The sequence below is a fragment of the Hemiscyllium ocellatum genome, chromosome 8 (genome assembly GCF_020745735.1).
Source record: "Hemiscyllium ocellatum isolate sHemOce1 chromosome 8, sHemOce1.pat.X.cur, whole genome shotgun sequence".
Taxonomy (NCBI): Eukaryota; Metazoa; Chordata; class Chondrichthyes; order Orectolobiformes; family Hemiscylliidae; genus Hemiscyllium; species Hemiscyllium ocellatum.
The window spans coordinates 74,595,273-74,613,834 of record NC_083408.1 but is presented as its reverse complement, the minus strand read 5'-3'; positions in this window follow the sequence as shown (position 1 = coordinate 74,613,834).

Here is an 18,562-nt window from a genome sequence, read left to right as displayed (position 1 = left end):
ATTGGAGATCAGCAAGAGGGAAAATGGAGTAACATTGAGCCTATTACAGGCAAAGTCTGTATTTGGAGACAAAAGTTAGCATACAGCCATAAAAACAACACATCTAGCTGAGGATTATGACAATTTTTATAAGGTGTAACATCTCGAGGCAGTGTTGTAGTTTATGCAGAGATGTGTCATAATGACAGCAGCTTCTAAGTATTAACTGGAATTTTATTCATAATGCTTTTAAAATGTCAGCTCTCTTTCTTACAGTTTTTTGTTTCAATTTTTATTTATGTTTCTCGGGAAGCACACCAAGCTTGACCATGGTCACATAGTAATCAATTAACAAAAATTCATCAATCAAATTGCACCTGAGAGGGAAATGTTGTTTGGACAATTTCTGCTCTGCTCCTTCCAGAGAATGTGGAATATTGGGGTTATGGGAGTGTGATGAGGGTATAGGCTGCTTAATGGTTATCTCTTGTTCTGGTTAACCGTGACAAAGTTTAATTTCACTCCATTGTGTACTTTCTTCTGTCAAATTTAGCTGAATTTGGCGTTCTAATTAAACTGATGCAGACTCCATCATTTCTGTATGTTTCCTTCATGTTTTCACGCATCTTCCCCAGTGTATTGCTTACTGCTGGGCTAGGTTCCCAGCCTTGTCCCCCAGGTAATGAGAGCCTATTATACATAGTCAGTGGACTATGCTGATAGACACAACACCATAAGGAGTTAGAACTTATAATGTTAAGGGGAAGACTTTTGTTTAATCAGTCTAATTTATCCTATTCCGTTTTTTTCAAAAGCAAAATCTTTTGAGAAATAAATGGAAATGAAATGTGAAAAAGTAAATAAATGAAATTTGAGAGTACATAGTGGCAGTGATGTGTTTCAATCAGCAACTCTCAAATCTGGTTAGAAAACCTGCAGGAATGCTGCAGTTGGGCTCAGCTTGCTGTCTGATAAACTCCAGAATCAGATTATTCCTGCATCAAAATTCACATACTCTTTTGAAGATACTTAAGCAATATCCTCGCATGGCGTGGTCTTGTTATTCACTGTATGGAATTCCTAATTCAAATCAGAACCAAAGTCACTCTGATTTCCCGAAGACAAGTCAAGACCTCCCTCCATGTGGTTATACAATGTAGGCAACATCCGTGAAAGCATTATGGATGCTGCCTACAAGAATATAAAATCATACTAATCACAAATTTAAGGTGATTAGATTACTTACAGTGTGGAAAGAGGCCCTTCGGCCCAACAAGTCCACACCGACCCGCAGAAGCATATACCACCCAGACCCATACTCCTACATTTACCCCTTCACCTAACACTATGGACAATTTAGCATGGCCAATTCACCTAACCTGCACATTTTTTGATTGTGGGAAGAATGTGCAAACTCCACACAGACAGTTGCCTGAGGCGGGAATTAAACCCAGGTCTCTGGCGCTGTGAGGCAGCAGTGCTAACCACTGTGCCACCCTGGTAAAACATGTGTTCACATTTGTTTCCACAGTTATCTTTTATCCTGCTTGCTAACTTTAGGTTAGATTCTCTACAGTGTGGAAACAGGCCCTTTGGCCCAATCAGTCCACACAGCCCCTCTGAAGAGTAACTTACCCAGACCCATTTCCCTCTGACTAATCACCTACCACTATGGGCAATTTAGCATTCCTGATTCACCTGACATGCACATCTTTGTGCTATGGGAGGAAACCCACACAGACACAGGGAGAGGGAGAACGTGCAAACTCCACACAGTCGCTCAAGGTCAGAATCGAACCTATGACCCTGATGTTGTGAGGCAGCAGTGCTAACCACTGAGCCACCGTGCTGCCCACGGGCAGAACAAAGCAAGAGGGAATATGAGGAAAGACTTTATGATGCAACAGATGCTTACGATTCAGATAGCATGGTGAAAATGAACACAGCAGTAGCTTTCAAATTGAGCTAAATAAATAGTTGAAAGATGTAACTGCAGAGACTGAATGAGTGAGATGAATTGGATTATCTGCTAAAGAGCCAGTACAGATTTAATTGGCTGAATAGCTTCCATTGGTACTGAATAGCATTTCAGTGTCCTGTCAGCCAGTAAGATTCCCCTGATGATGTTCTCAATGTCCTCTTGCCTCAAACTGATATGTCACTTACAGGCCACTTCCCTTGTGGCCTCAATTTTGAAGCTAGTGGGAGATGTTCGGGGGCAGTGGGAAGTCAACTAGATTACCTTATTTGGGTCTGGGGCTTGAAGTGCAGGATGATCCCTTAGTGCTCTCTTTCCCCAGTGGGCACACCACTCTACAGAGTTTCCCACTCAATAGCTGCTCACTCCAACACCAGCTGCTCCAGAAAGATCCCCATGCTCTGACTCCAGGCTTCACATTTACCTCCACATCCTTCAGCCCCCTGTGCACTTGAATACCAGGACCGAAAATCAGGTGGTTGTTTGCAGTCCTTACCTCCCCTTGACTCTGGTTTAGTTTGGATGGCTTCAAGGTTGGTTTGTGATGCTGAGTAGCACCAATAGCATGGGCTAAATTCCCACACCAGCTGAGATCCCCAGGAAGGATTCTCCTTCTCAACCTTTCATCTCACCTTAGGCAGCATGACTCTCAGGTTGAACCACCATCTCTCCCTCTCTAATGAGAGAGCAGCCCTTTGGGCTGGTAAGATTATGCTGACTTTAGACTCCACAGCCAGTGGAAGTACGTTTTTTTCCGCATCTACTTTTGCATTTTACTGATATGTTGAAAGCTTTGATCAATCCACCTCATAACATTCTAAATTTCAGGGAGCGTAACACCAGTGTTCTTCTTAGTATTTCTTATGTTTTAATCCTTCAACTCCGGCTATCTTTCTGGTAAATCTATGCTCTATTACTCAAAAGCTAATGCATCCTTCCTCAGGTGTTCTGAGGAAGGGTCACTCAACCCAAAATATTAACTCTGATTTCCCTCGACAAGTGCTGCCAGACCTGCTGAGCTTTTCCAGCAACTTCTGTTTTTGTTTCTGATTTGCAGCATTCACAGTTCTTTCAGTTTGTACTTCCTAAAGTGTGGTCTAAGCTGGGCTTTGTGAAAGGTAAATGTGACTTCTACACTCCTAAACTCTAGCTCTTTTTTAATGAATGATGCAAATGGACTTGTGATTTCCTAGCTGTTCACTATTTAGAAGTTACTCTGTTTTATCCTTTTCAGATCTTAAATGAATGTCTTTGAATTTGCTTACACTTACTTCAGTTTTTGCCTGTTCGTTATGGTCTGTGCACAATTCCCTTTGTGCTGCTTGCGATGTGACAGCTCTCAGGCTGCTTTTAAGTATAGTTACAGAATAAAACCAGTCTGTACAAGCACCATTAAAATGCTCTTAAAACCAAAAGCTGCCAGAATGCAGGCAAACAACTAAACACTTTAAAAACTGCCACACTAAGGCAGGCGCCACATGTGCTAGCATTGCTACAGGGTGTTTTAACGATGAAGCTAATGCTATGGGTGGATTCTTACTCAAACTTGTGAAATTAGCCATGAGGTCTGATTCATTTTATTTGCATATTAATATGAGCCGCAGATCCAGCCTCTGTTTTTGCCTCAGACAAAACCAGGCCTTCAGCAAATTATTTTGCCCAGGCACACGAGCAAGATCCAGCCTTACAAGATCAGGGCTAATTAGTATTGAACAGCTGGTTACCAGACTGCACTATCTTTTTCCACACCACTTAATTTCCCAATAGACTAATATCAAATGAGGTCTCTCTAATTTACAGTTTATGTCACATTGTGTGCTGAATGGTTTCATTTCCCATCCACTTAATTGGGCTCACCTTACCCAAAACTGACTGTCAATACAGGGCACCAGACGTCTTTTTAACAGATATCAGCACACAAGCTCAGAATAATGTTCACTACAAGACAGGGAGCATTTGTGCCAACCTGTAAAACCTGGAGAAATTAACAAGCAACTACAGAAGAGATTGCAATGAGCTAAACATGCTCACAACTTAAAGAACAACTGACAGACAGCTTTCACACAAAAACTCTATCCAAGGCAACAAATTGCAACTGAGTCAAGTTAAATTATTTCTGTTTCATTGAATTTCAGGGTGTTTCATATATACTATCATATCACATTTGAAAAGTCCAGTTTGTGTCAGTGCTAAAACTCTCAATGACTTCACATATTGAGATAACTGGTCACAGTTTTATACCCACAAGACTCTCAATGTGAACTTGAGTTTCTAGTGTATGGTTTAATCGTGGAAAATGTTGGAATTTGATTTTCAATTTGGAGTCAGGTACCCAATGCCCAGACTACTTCCTTGTTGGTCCCACACTGCATCTGTTTCGCTTAATCTATGCGATCATTAAATCTAAAGACCCTAATTGGGCCTGTGGTGAGCGAAGCACCCAAGCAGGATGTTGAGAATTATCAGGAGGCAGAAACTGCTTGCAAAGAAGTTGGCAGCTGTGAGGAGGCCCATCTTACTGAAGAAAGCAGGCAGCACCTCAGAGAGCATCAAGGTGGGCAAATGACCAACTGGAGCATACAGTGTCCAATCTGCAGCAAGATCCTACAGGCCCCAGAGGTACACAACATAAAAATATAGCACCCATTATGGAAGCTGGCAGCTGTGCACTAACATACACCAGACTGACCAGTTTGGCAATTTGCAGATTGAAAATTGCCTTCACTGAACCATGAGCTAGCTCCTTGAGGAGGTTAGCAGTTATTAATTGGAGGCAAGTAGATTCCAGGCTCCTCACAGCCACTGATCTCAAATTGAAAACTTAAACACATCTTGGTGAAATGGGAGATGGCATGGGGCAGGGTGACACTAGGCACATGAGTAGCGTACACTGCCCACCGAAGCTTCTGGGTCTAGTCAACACCTTTGATAGAAATGCTAATAGCTTGATTCAGGCTCAATACAGAGTGCTAATAACTGGGGCTGCAGTAATCATCCTTCCCAGGAAGAGCGATTAGTGCCCATTACTACAGCAATGGACTCCCACGCAGACTGACATTGTCTGCATTGAAACTAACAACAAGCGCGCTGAAATTAACAAAGGCTGCACTAGAACTGACAATGACTGTACCGAAATTATCAACGAGTCTGCAATGATTATCATAAACAAATCATGTTACAAGGACAATAATCTCATCAATTACCTATTGTATCACAACATGTATAAGATTATCTTGACACGTGTCTGAGTCGAGAGAAGAATCACAGCTGTTGGGGTCTTTCTCTCCCCGGAGCTCCAGTATTTCCTTGTACAATAAACTGTCATTGAACACAGACTCTGACTCCGAGACTGATGATTTTCCACATAGCACTGGATTCAACGGGATTCAGACATAGCATCGAGGAACACAATTTCAAAGTTTAATGGACAGTTAAAATTGTTGACCTTGGTGTCCTAGTTCAAAGAATGGTCATTGGTTTGTGGTCAGGAATGTCTTCCCATTCCCCCCATCCCCCATTATGTGGAACTCTCACTAAGACAAAGTTCTTTCTAATCATATAGAGGAAGTGGTCAGCATTTAGAAGATGGAAGACAATTAGAAGTAGACAGAACACAAAAGGATATCTGGAATAAGATGGATAGTTTAATAGAAGATCAGTAATTCAGCGAAGCAAAATGAAGTATTAATTGGACTAAATAATATCCTTCCCAACAACTGATCACAGGAACAATTAAATGCTACTTTAATGTTTCAGAAAGTATAACTTGGTGTTTATAGTTCTGATATTATTACAGTAATCATTTCTTAACCTCACTTTTTTTAAAGTATTGGGTGGAATCTACTGAGGTCATAGGAGTGAAGGATAGAGACAGGAGACTTTGAAAGTGAAGCAGGTTGTTGCAGGGAATGTTATCCCAGCGTCTGAGCAGGTAAGTCTCAAGTGAGAAGCCCCAAGGACGGCCTTTCCATCCTACTTCCACTTAAAGTCACTTAACATCCTCTTCCCACCAAGGCTGCGATTTTTGCTGGCCCTTGTGGGCCCTACCTGACTGGTAAACCTGTATGGGCAGCATGACACTTGTGGATTGTTCCCCAGAATGTATTAACTGGTGCATAATCGAGGACATGGACATAAGAATGGCTGCACCCTATTACTGTTTCTGACTCCCATTGTACTCCTCTCCCTGTGAACCCCAGCCCATTAGAGAGCACATCCCCACCCCTCCTAAAACAAAGCTTATGTTTTATCACAGGCTTACTCTTCCTGTGGGGTTCCAATTTACTATGTTTGTAGCAGTCATGGACTCATCCACGAGGTTGCTGGTTGCTGGTTGCTGGTCTCTGATCTGAAGCGGCCTGAGGTGGTGGGATGTCATATCCTGGGGTCCTCAGTCAGGAAAAAAGTCTGCTTATGTCCTTTTAAGTGCCTGATGGATATAAGGTCCAACTCACCGTCAGTGGGAGACACTGCCAGAATCAGAAGATAGCATACTCTATATCTCACACCATAGATGCTGGTAAAACCACTGATGATCTCTGGCCTTTTCTGTTTTTCTATTTGTCTTATAAGTTTCCTTAATTCAATTCTATGCATGAAAATCTGGGCTGGTCCCATTTTTTAGAAATGGGGCTTGTGATTGGTAACCTAGACATACACATGCAGTTTACAATGTGAGCAATGTGCAAATTTGAAATTCTTACCTCATCTACATGATAATAGAAAGTGTCCAAGTAGATAGAACACTACACATGAGCTCTGCAATCATCATTGGTTGTAGATCACGTGTTGCAGCCAGCGACTCTTATTGGCAGGCTGTTCTTAAAGGGGAATCTCTCTCATTTATCTACAGGATCTGCTGGTATTTGGAAAGGCAAAGACTTATTTAGAATAGTCAGTATGGCTTTGTGTGTGGGAAATCATGTCTCACAAATTTGACTGAGTTTTTTGAAGGCATGACATCAGCGTTGATGAGGACAGTGTTGACAAGGTACCACATGGTAAGTTGAATAAGGTTAAATCTCATAGGATCCAAGGACAGCTAGCCAACTGGATACAAAATTGGCTTGACAGTAGAAGATGGAGGGTGATGGTAGAGAGTCATTTTTCAATCTGTGACCAGCACTGTGTCACAGGGATTGGTGCTGGGTCCACTATTATTCATTATTTACACATATGATTTGATGAGAATTTAGGAGGTATGCTTAGTAAGTTTGCAGATGATACAAAGATTCGTGGACAGTAAAGAAGGTATCTAGGAATGCAATGAGATCTTGATCAACTGGGCCAGTGGGCTGAGAAATGGCAGATGGAGTATAATTTAGATAAATGCAAGGTATTGCATTTTGATAAAACAACTAGGGGAGGACTTACACAACCAATGGTAAGGCCCTGGGGAGTGTTATAGAACAAAGAGATCTGGAGGAACAGATTCATAGCCATTTGAAAATGGAGTCACAGGTAGAAGAAGATGAAGAAGCCTTTTGGCAAGCTAGCTTTCATTTGTCAGAGCATGGAATATGAGATGGGACATCTTGTTGCAGCCATACGAAACATAGGCAAGGCCATATTTCAAGTAATGCATGCAGTTCTGGGCGCCCAACTATAGAAAGGATATTATTAAACTAGAAAGGGTACAGAAAAGATTTACAAGAATGCTACCTGGACTGGAGGTTATGAGTTATTAGGAGAGATTCGTTACACTGGGACTCTGCTCTCTGGAGCATAGGAGATTGAGAGTTGACCATATAGAGACATATCAAATCATGAGAGGCATAGATAAGGTCGATAGCGGACAGCTTTTCCCCATGGAACGGGAGTCAAAAACTAGAGGACGTATGCTTAAGGTGAAAGGGAAGAGACACGAAAGAGTCCGGAGGGGCAACGTTTTTTCACACAGAGGGTGAGGGCCTGGAATGGGTTGCCAGAGGTAGTGGTGGAAGCAAGTACAATTTTATTATTTAAGAAACATTTAGACAGGTACATGAGTGAGCTAGGTAAGGAGGGATACGGACCAAAGACAGGCAAACTTGTTAAAATTGTGAAAACTGGGCAGCATGGGCATGTTAGGCTGAAGGGCGTGTTTTCATGCTGTCAAGCTCTATTACTCTATTTAAATGATGCCAAACCACATATCAAGACATGGAAAGGATTTCAGAAAGACAGATAGAGGAAAGAAACATGATTTCGCTGGTGGAGCTTAGTATGAGGCCTTCAATGGCCAGTCTCAGAAAGGAGCGGGAGCAGGTGACCGGTGTCTGGAACCAAGGACCGAGCAGAGCATCATGAGAATCTCTTCATATGGGTGATCAATGTCAGTAGATGTGTCTTTACATGATATCTCCCAAATAGCTCATCAGCAGCATCCCTACCACATATGGATTATGGCTAACAGTCAGAGAACTCACACACTTACCAATTCTGCCAGTTTCACATCAACCTCTTGTTGCCTGCACATCCTTCCATCCATTGAGGTTTGACTGGCCCATCACCCAAACACAGTTACTAACATTCTTCTCAGTCTTATAAGATAATGTGACACATAATAGAAGGGAACAGATCAGTGAGAGATAAGGCTACCTACGTCTCTGAAGTCCAAATGAAGGAGACGAGGCTGATTTCTACTTTTTTGGTTAAGTGCAAGTTGCATTGAGTTTTTTTGGAGGGTTTCACATCTTACCAAACTCACCTAATTTGATTCAAACACCATTGTACCTTACACTGTTCCTGGAACAACTTGCCATTCAGTGGATATGTGCTGAATTACTGGATTTGTGCATGCATCTTTGAAAGGTTATTGTGCACCTGAACAAGTCTTGACAGTCTGGTGTTGTCCTTCACTGGTAGTGTATAGCACAACAGGTACAAAACTAAGCCTGCATGGCTTATCCTCCCTCTCATATGTAATCTCATTCTCTCACCTTGGTCACCATTTAACCACCAACGCACTTTACCTGTTTATAGCTACACCTTCTCTCTCTCTCTCTAGGACACTGGCCCACAGGAGACCCTCATTGTCCAGTAGGGGAACATCGCAGACAGGCAAACCAATGGACAATTCTGAACATGAGGTTTTATTTACAGCCACCATAAGTGATCATAAACAAAAAGGACTGAAGGCTGTCATTTGTCTCCACAGTGCAACCAAATGCTGACACCACGGTCACTGACGGTTTAACATTCCACAACGGAATGCTGCACCGGGTAGCAATCAGATCCTCTCTGGTCTGCAGCAGCTGGTGTAGCTGCACTCTGTCATGACAAGGAGAGTTTCCTTCTTCCTTCTCTGTCTGGTACACCCTGTCCAGACTACACTGAAAGGCCTCTCCAGACCGGTCCAAACAATGGAACTGCATTTTCAACAGCCCATACTATACCATGATCCTGGTTAAAGCATTAATTCTGTATCTACATCAGTTAGGGGGTTATGCTATGGGTCATGAGCCATTATCAGAGTGGGGAGCACTTGTCCCTCAAGCCCTTTAAGGCACCTGGACCCTCAAACACAGTAGATACATGAGAGTGCACCAGGATATAGGAGTTGTGGCAGCTGCTATGGTAGTGGGTACACACCTCCAGGAAGTGGTAACAGTGATCACAGGTCACCTGAACATTAAATGAGTTGAACTCTTGCTGTTGATGAATTGTGCGTGTTGTGCTTGAATCCTCTCAGTGCCATATGTGTGCAATCAATGGCACCTTGAATTGGGGAAGCCAGCTATGTCTCTGAATCCTATGCCCAGGCTGCAGCACTGAACTTGTCACTGGGGGATAAATTGAAGCTGGCTGATCTTGCACAAATGGTATCTATCCTGATATATCTTGGGAGCATGACTGAGAGATCCCATTGAGAGGACATTCATCACTCTCTGAAAGGAGCCAGTCATATATAGGTTCAAAGTAGCTGTCACTTTCATAGCCACAAGGAGAGGATGGCCTCCCACTACTGTAGCCCTCATTACTGCAGCCCTCATGTCCTGCTAAAATATTTGACGTAGTTCTGTCACTGTGTCCTGGGACATAGAGAGCCGTTGTGACTCAGTCAGTCCCAGGAAATATAGTCAGGTCAAGAAACACTAGTCCTCTAGTGTATCCAACACATCCTGAGAAGTCCTGTGGCTGAGACCTGAGCTGGATGCTTCTGGTCCTCCTATTCTTGCTACTGGGCTTGCCATTGGCCCTGGTCTTCCCACTTCTGTCTTCACCTTCTCAGGAAGGCAACCATCATGAATGGGCTGCACAGAATAGATGAGGTGAAACTGTTTCTGCTGATTAAAGAAACAAGAACGAGAAGGCTTAGAAGCACGACTCATGTGAGAAAAACTTTTTCACACATGAGTATGGAATGTACTGCCTAGAAATGTGGTGGAGGTAGGTTCAATTGAGGTATTCAAGAGAGATTGGATTTGTTTTTTGGATAGTAAAATGTGCAGGGATACAGAGAAAGGGCACAAGATTGGCACTCATAATGTGCTGCTCTGTGTAATACAGCCAGTATAGGCACGATGGGTCAAATGGCCTCTTTCTGCAATGCAGTATTAGTGTGATTCTGTTATTCTCCCCATTGGCTGGGAGCCAGGGTCTTGGTGGAAATGACCCACATTGGGAAGCAAAGGAGTGAAAGAGGTTCTTCGATCTCAGAAGAGTCAGAGGTGACATACTCTTCAGGCGAGGGCTGCACACATCCCCCCACATAGTGAGACAATGCACTGCCCTGATATAAAGGACCACGTCTCCACCATTCACTCAGCTTTGTCTTCAGCATATGCACCAACTTGATGAAGCTGATGAACCAGCTGAAATACCAACACATCACATCAAAAAAGGAGTGTCTGCTCTGGTCCAACCCCCTTCCCATGCCAGAAGCACATTAACCAACTTCTCACTGCACTCAGTATGGATGTACAGACATACAGACATGATAGATGATGAGATGATAGCATGTTCCTCCAACAGCATTCTTGGAAGTTACATGAATATTGGTTTGAAGTCTCAAAGTGCACATTGGGCCACATATACTCTCCCCAGCAACATCACTGAGAACACCCATTTTATCATCAGGAAATAAAGTTCACCTGCATACCAGCACTTAAAGCAATGCCAAGTGAGTGAATTTCTAACTCATGCAGTTAATCTCCAAATTTCATCGTTTCCTGCAAAAAAAAACAATTCTTTTTAAAGTAACCCATCTATTCTGCTCTTCATTTGATAATGAAATAGTTATCCAGGAGCAGATCAAAGACAGCAAAAATAGAATATTTTTAGATCTTTACCTATCATGAAGCTTTACTTCATATAAATGAATTTGCATTTACATCTGATTGGTATAAGAGGAACCAGTTTTCTCAAAGATGAAATTGACCTGTGGCTTGGTTTTGGGATAAGCCTTCGACCTAACATTGCTGATTTGCATCTGCAAGAGGCATAACAATATATCGTTTTAATAAAATCTAGCTTAAAGAAGAGATAAAACACAAGGGTAAGCTAAGGTTTGGAATGAGACACAGAACATACTTACTGAAAGCCCCTGTTTGAGTTGAGGTCTTCAATTTTGAGAAACGTCTGGCTCTTAAAGGTCTATTTGTGTTTCTAGTGTCGGAGTAGTTTAGATTACGTACAGCATGGAAACAGGCCCTTTGGCCCAACAAGTCCACACTGAGCTTCCAAAGAGCAACCCACCCAGACCCATTCCCCTACACCTAACACTAGGGGCAATTTAGCATGGCCAATTCACCTAATCTGTGCATCTTTGGACTGTAGAAGGAAACTGCAGCACCCGGAGAAAACCCATGCAGACACAGGGACAATGTGCAAACGCCACACAGACATTCACCCGAGGCAGGTATTGAACCTGGGTCTCTGGCTCTGTGAGGCAGCAGTGCTAACCACTGTGCCACTGTGCCACCCACGGGGTCGTGTTTCTGCTGTTTCATAATTTAGATAGCCCTTCTTACATTGGTGGGGTCTTTATCAGAGGTGGGAATCCCACCAAATCTCGACACTGCCCCTCACGTGATAACTCAAACTAGAGAAATGGTGTAGGAGTCAGACACATTAGAGGGCCAGGTGAACATTCTACCCCATTGAAGACAGTAATACCAGTTTGTACAAGAATAGAAGAAATGGGAATTGAAGTAGATCAGATAGTTAATCAAGCATGATCCACCATTCAAAAGTCAGCATAAAAACTAAAAATCTCTCTCTGTCAGTTATGGAATTTTCGTTAATCTAAAAATGGTTCAATTTCCAGAATTCTCAAACAAATCTTGAAGTTGCATTATTTACTATTCTGGATCACAAACAACTTAAAATAAACTAAAGCCCATTAATTCTGAAGCCAGGCTGCAAAACTGCCTTTAAAATAAATCATCATGGCTACAGAAATGCTTATAACTTAATTATTAAATTTTGGCACACCAAAAACCCACCAGTTATTAACTCAAAAAAGAAATCCAAGCTTACAACATTTAACATTAAAATTTATACACATAACTTCCACAGTTTATATCACACCTGAGAGACTAAAAATCTACCTATTTCAGCTTTATAAGTACTTGATACAGGAGTATCCAGTATTCTCTAGTGTAGAGAATTCCAAAGATTCATAATCCCTTTGAGTGAAGTCATTTCTCATTTCTTAATTCGAAACAAGCAGCTTTTTATCTTGAAGTTGTGCTTCTGTTTTTTAGATTTCCCGTCAGTGGAAAAAATCTGTTAGCATTTACCCTGTCAAATCCTCTTAGAATTTTATGTTTCAATGAGGTCATCTCTCATTATTCACAAAACCATTCGCTGTATTCCAGCTGTGTTCTGACTGCAGCCTTGTACAGTTTTAGCAAACCTCTCTATTTTTTACACCACTCCCTTTCAACTGAAGTCCAACATTCCATTTGACTTCCTTGCTATCCATTGAATATGGATGCAAGTTTTTTTGTGAATCATGAATGAGCCATCCCAAACATGTCTATTCTGTGGCTTTCTGCAGTCTTTCTCCATTTAAAAAAAATGAAGTTCCATTATCCTTCCTAACAAAGACCATACCCTCACATTTCCCCACATTTTATTCCATCTGCCAAATATTTGCCCACATGCTTAACCTGTCTATATTCCCTCTGCAGACTCTGTGTCATCCTCACCACTTGCCTTCTCACCTATTTTTGTGTAATCCATAAACTTGGCTCTAATTCATTCACTTTCCTCATCAAAGTCATTAATATATGTTGTAAGTAATTGTGGCCCAGCAGTGCTCCCTGTGGCACATGACCAGTTTAAGAAAGGTGGTAAGGACAAGCCAGGAAACTATAGACCAGTGAGCCCGACGTCGGTGGTGGGCAAGTTGTTGGAGGGAACCCTGAGGGACAGGATGTACATGTATTTGGAAAGGCAAGGACTGATTCGGGATAGTCAACATGGCTTTGTGCGTGTGAAATCATGTCTCACAAATTTGATTGAATTTTTTGAAGAAGTAACAAAGAGGATTGATGAGTAAGGCATTCGACAAGGTTCCCCTTGGGAGACTGGTGAGCAAAGTTAGATCTCATGGAATCTTGCCATTTGGATATAGAACTTGCTCAAAGGTAGAAGACAGAGGGTGGTGGTGGAGGGTTGTTTTTCAGACAGGAGGCCTGTGACCAGTGGAGTGCCACAAGGATCGGTGCTGGGTCCATTACTTTTTGTCATTTATATAAATGAATTGGATGTGAGCATAAAAGGTATAGTTCGTAAGTTTGCTGATGACACCAAAATTGGAGGTGTAGTGGACAGCAAAGAATGTTACCTCAGATTACAACGGGAACTATAGGAAGAGATTGAATTGGCTAGGGCTGTTTTCCCTGGGGCGTCAAAGGCTGAAGGGTGACCTTATAGAGTTTTGTAAAATCATGAGGGGCATGGATAGGATAAATAGACAAAGTCTTTTCTCTGGGGTGGGGGAGTCCAGAACTAGAGGGCATAGGTTTAGGGTGAAAGGGGAAAGATATAAAAGAGACCTAAGAGGCAATTGTTTCACTCAGAGGGTGGTACGTGTATGGAATGAGCTGCCAGAGGAAGTGGTGGAGGCAAGTACAATTGCAACATTTAAAAGGCATCTGGATCGGTATCTGAATAGGAAGGGTTTGGAGGGATATGGGCCAGGTGCTGGCAGATGGGACTCGATTGGGTTGGAATATCTGGTCAACATGGATGAGTTAGACCAAAAAAATCTGTTTCCTTGTTGTACATCTCTATGGCTATATGACTCTATGACTAGTTACAGTTGCCATTCTGAAAATGCTTCTTATCCTAACTCTCTGTTTTTCATTTGTTACCTATCTATTAGTCTATTTACACTCTTTGTTATATCCTCAAAATAATTATAATAACCTTGTGAAACATATTTCTCTTTTCCTAATTATATAATAACTTTCCAAGTTCATTGTTTTATAAATGATGTTCCAAACGTTTTGCAGTAAATGATGTAAAGCTATAGTCTCTGTCGTTCCCTTTTCTTTCTCCTCCCTTACTTGAAAAGTAATGTTATATTTGCCAACTTACAAACTAATAGAACTGGTCCTGAATCTAAGAACTTTTAGAGAATCATTGCTCACGCATCCACTAACTCTGCAGTTGTCTCTTCTAAAACCCAAAGATATATGCTATCAAATCCCGTGAACTTCTCAAATCTTAGTTCCTTAAGTTGCTCCAATACTTTTTCTCTGACAATATTATTACCTAATTTCCTCACTCCTTTAGCATCATTGTTACTGTCTACTTTTGCTGTCCAACTTCCAATTCCAAGATGGCAGCACAGTAGGAATTCTCAGCTAGAGCTCGTCCACTCCATCCATTTCTTTTCTTTTATTCTGTCTTTTTGTGTTTCCTTTCCCTTTTTTCTTCTTATCTACTTACTGTCCTTGAGTCTCAAGTGAAGTCATCACGGCCTCTCAGCCTCAGCATTGACTCCCAGTCTCAGTGCAGACCCCAGCCTCAATGTGGACTCCCAGTCTCTGGCCAAATTATTTTTACACAGTTTTTATCACTTTTCCATTCCCCTATTTCTCCTGTTTACACTTCTAACTGTTTCTAAAGTATTTACTTCAGTCACTCTTTTTCTTTTTATATATTTATTAATGCTCTTACAATCTGTTTTTATATTCCTGGCTAGTTTACTGACAAATTTTATTTATCTTTTTATCCCTTTTTATTAACACCTTGGTGAACTTTTATTGACCTTTCCCAGTCTTCAGACTTGCCACTGTCTTTTTGAGACATTATAAGTCTCTGCTATTAATTTAATAGCTGAAAATGTGTTGCTGGTCAAAGCACAGCAGGCCAGGCAGCATCTCAGGAATAGGGAATTCGATGTTTCGAGCATAAGCCCTTAATTTAATACCGTATTTAACTTTCCCACTGAGTTTTGGAAGAGTGTATTTGTTGATGTGTTTTATAAAGGAAAGTATCTTTTCAATATTTTGAATTATTTATTTAAATGCTCCTTGCTTATTTACACCATACCATTTAATCTGTTCATCCAATCAACCTTAAGACGGCTCTTCCATCCTATCCAACTAATTTAAGTTTAAGATTCTTGTTTGTCACTGGAATAAAGCATATTCAAACTTAAAATGGAATTCAGTTGTATTTTGCAGATGATCTTTTACTCCGAAATTACTAATCAACCTTGCCTAAATGCACATTACTAGACCTAAAATAGCTTTTTCGTTAGTTAGTTCGATGTATTGCTATATAAATCTGTCATGAAGACATTCTACAAACTCATCTTTTAGACTATCCTTGCCAATTTGATTGTCCCAAACTATATGACGATTAAAGACTCCCCACCCATAATTATTACTTTGCCTTTCTTATATCCTCCAATAATCTTTTTGCTTAACACTCAGTCCAACAATATAGCTCCAGTTGGAGTCATATAAAGCGTGCACACCAGTGTTTTTTGGACTCTTGCTATACCCAACCTACACCCGTAACAATTCTACTTCCTGACCTTCTGAGTTGAGAAGCTTTCTCACTTATATTCTTGTGTCATCCTGTACTGTCAGGGTACTCCTTGTCCGTTACTATTCTCTATATGTATGTCTTTCTGAAATACAGTGTGCCAGAGTACCTACTTTCCAACTTTGATCACATTGTAACTATTTCTTGATAATGATTAGATTCCTTACAGTGTGGAAACAGGGCCTTTGGCCCAACAAGTCCACACTGACACACAACCCACCCAAACCATTCCCTTACATTTACCCCTTCACCTAACACTACAGGCAATTTAGCATGGCCAATTCACTTAACCTGCACACATTTTTGGACGGTGGGAGGAAACCAGAGCACACCCATGCAGACACGGGGAGAATGTGCAAACTCCACACAGGTCTCTGGCGCTGAGAGGCAGCAATGCTAACCACTGTGCCACCGTGCCGCTAAATCATTTCTTTGTGCCACTAATTCATCTATTTTATTTCAGACGCCTCATGCATTCTTAGTGCGCAATTACATTTTTCTGCTGTTATTCTTTGTGAAATTACTGCTAAACTCTTTCATCCTTGCTGTCTCACTCTGCTTGTCTTTAACCACATCTCTATTCTGTCACATTGCCTTAATCATTCTCTTTGGATTTCTAAAGGGTCCTTTACTAAATGTTTCCCTTAAATGTTTAAAGAATGCTTTGCAACCCTAATTATACGACTGGCCAGAATGCTGGTCCCAGCCCAGTTTAAGTGGAGCCCAAACCAACCAATTACTGTAGCTCCCTTTTAGAATCATAGAATCTCTACAGTGCGGAAAGGGGCCATTTGGTCCATCAAGTCGGCACTGACCCCCTAAAGAGCATCCCACCCATACCTAGCCCTTCACCCTACATAAGCCATGTTTAATCCACCTAACCTGAACATATCTGAACTCTATGGGCAACTTAGCATGGCCAATCCACTAACCTGCACATCTTTGTAATGTGGGAGGAAACTGGATCATTCAGAGGAAACCCAGACAGACACAGGCAAAATCTCCACACGGATAGTCACCCCAAGGCTGGAATTGAACCTGGGTTCCTAGTGCTGTGAGGCAGCAATGCTAATCACTGAGCCAATGTGCATACAGATACCAAACGTTTTCCTTTCTATACCATTTCTTGAGTTAGATGTTTGATTCTTAAATCTGCTTTATATTTCACCAATGGCAAGGAGCTCAGTCAACAATCATAACCTTTCTTTTAATTTGGGCCCTAACTCCTCAAACTCTCTCAGAAGAATGTCATGCTTTGTTTTTTCTGTTGTTGCTTCTCATTCTGGTCACAAAGACAATATCCTCTTACTTTAGTTTAGCACCAGGAAGACAACTCAACTTTGGGAGCTCCCAGTCACAAATACAGAGAACTCTCTATCCATTTAACTATAATGTCCCCTATCACTACCACATTCACTTTGGCATTCTCCATTGAATGACAGCCTGTACATTGTACCACAGTCAATTCACTCATCCTCCACGCAGTCCTCGATATCTAGTCCCTGTAATCTGGAGCTGACACTCTTCAGTCTCTACATACTGGTTCACCTGCCTGACTCATAATCACATCCTCTTTAACCACTGACAAGGTTTGAAATTCTGCCTATTCTAAATGGTGTGACTGCATCCTGGATTTTTTTCACACATTCATGGGATGTGGGCATCATTGGTGGTCAGCATTTATTGCTCATCTCTAACTATCCTTGAGACATTGATGGTAATCTGCCTTCTTGAACCGCTGCAGTCCATCTGCTATAGGTTCACCCTCAATCTCATGAGGCAGGGTATTTCAGGATTTTGACCCAGGAACAGTGAAGAAATGGCAATCTATTTCCAAGTTAGGATGGTGAGGGGCTAGGAGGGGATCTTGCAAGTGGTGTCCAGATAACTCTCTCCTCCTCACTGATGTGACACACATTGTATGAATTATTTGACAATTTTAAGAAATAAATTATTCGGAAAGGGGCGGCATTTCAGTCTCGAGTTTCTAAAGAAAATTATATTTACCCAATCATGATTTTTAAAAAATGGCCAAAGCTGAAAGATGGTTAAAATGATGTGTTAGGTTTGAAATTATTTCTCTAAAAACTATAAAGAAAGTCAACAATTAATTAGCCTGTTTCAGCACTAAAAAATCTCCTGTGTTACTATTCCCCATGTGTCAGAGGTCACCATGTGGCAAAGGACAGGGGATTGGACAGGCTGTAGTACAGGCATGACCTTTTTCCATGTACTTTGCCTGGCCAATTATTTAATGTCTCTGAAAGGAAACCTGCAAATTAGAGGAGGACAGACAGATTATTTTTCTGTGCATCTGATGGACATTTTCTTGTTACTGAAGAAGTAATGTCATGTGCTCTATGTTCATTGATATAAATGACCTTGGTGATGTTAACTCATTTTAATACAAACTTATTTTTGCGGAGGTGAAGAGAAATGAAAATTGGATTCACTTATATAAAATAACAAAAAGATGGTGAAGTAAACCATGAAGGTGTATGAGACTTTCAATAGCCATGCGTGTCCTGAGTAAAAACCATCTTAAAATTTTATATGTGCATATAATACACTGCTGGCCATCAATGAATCCATATAGATGGATAAATATATAGT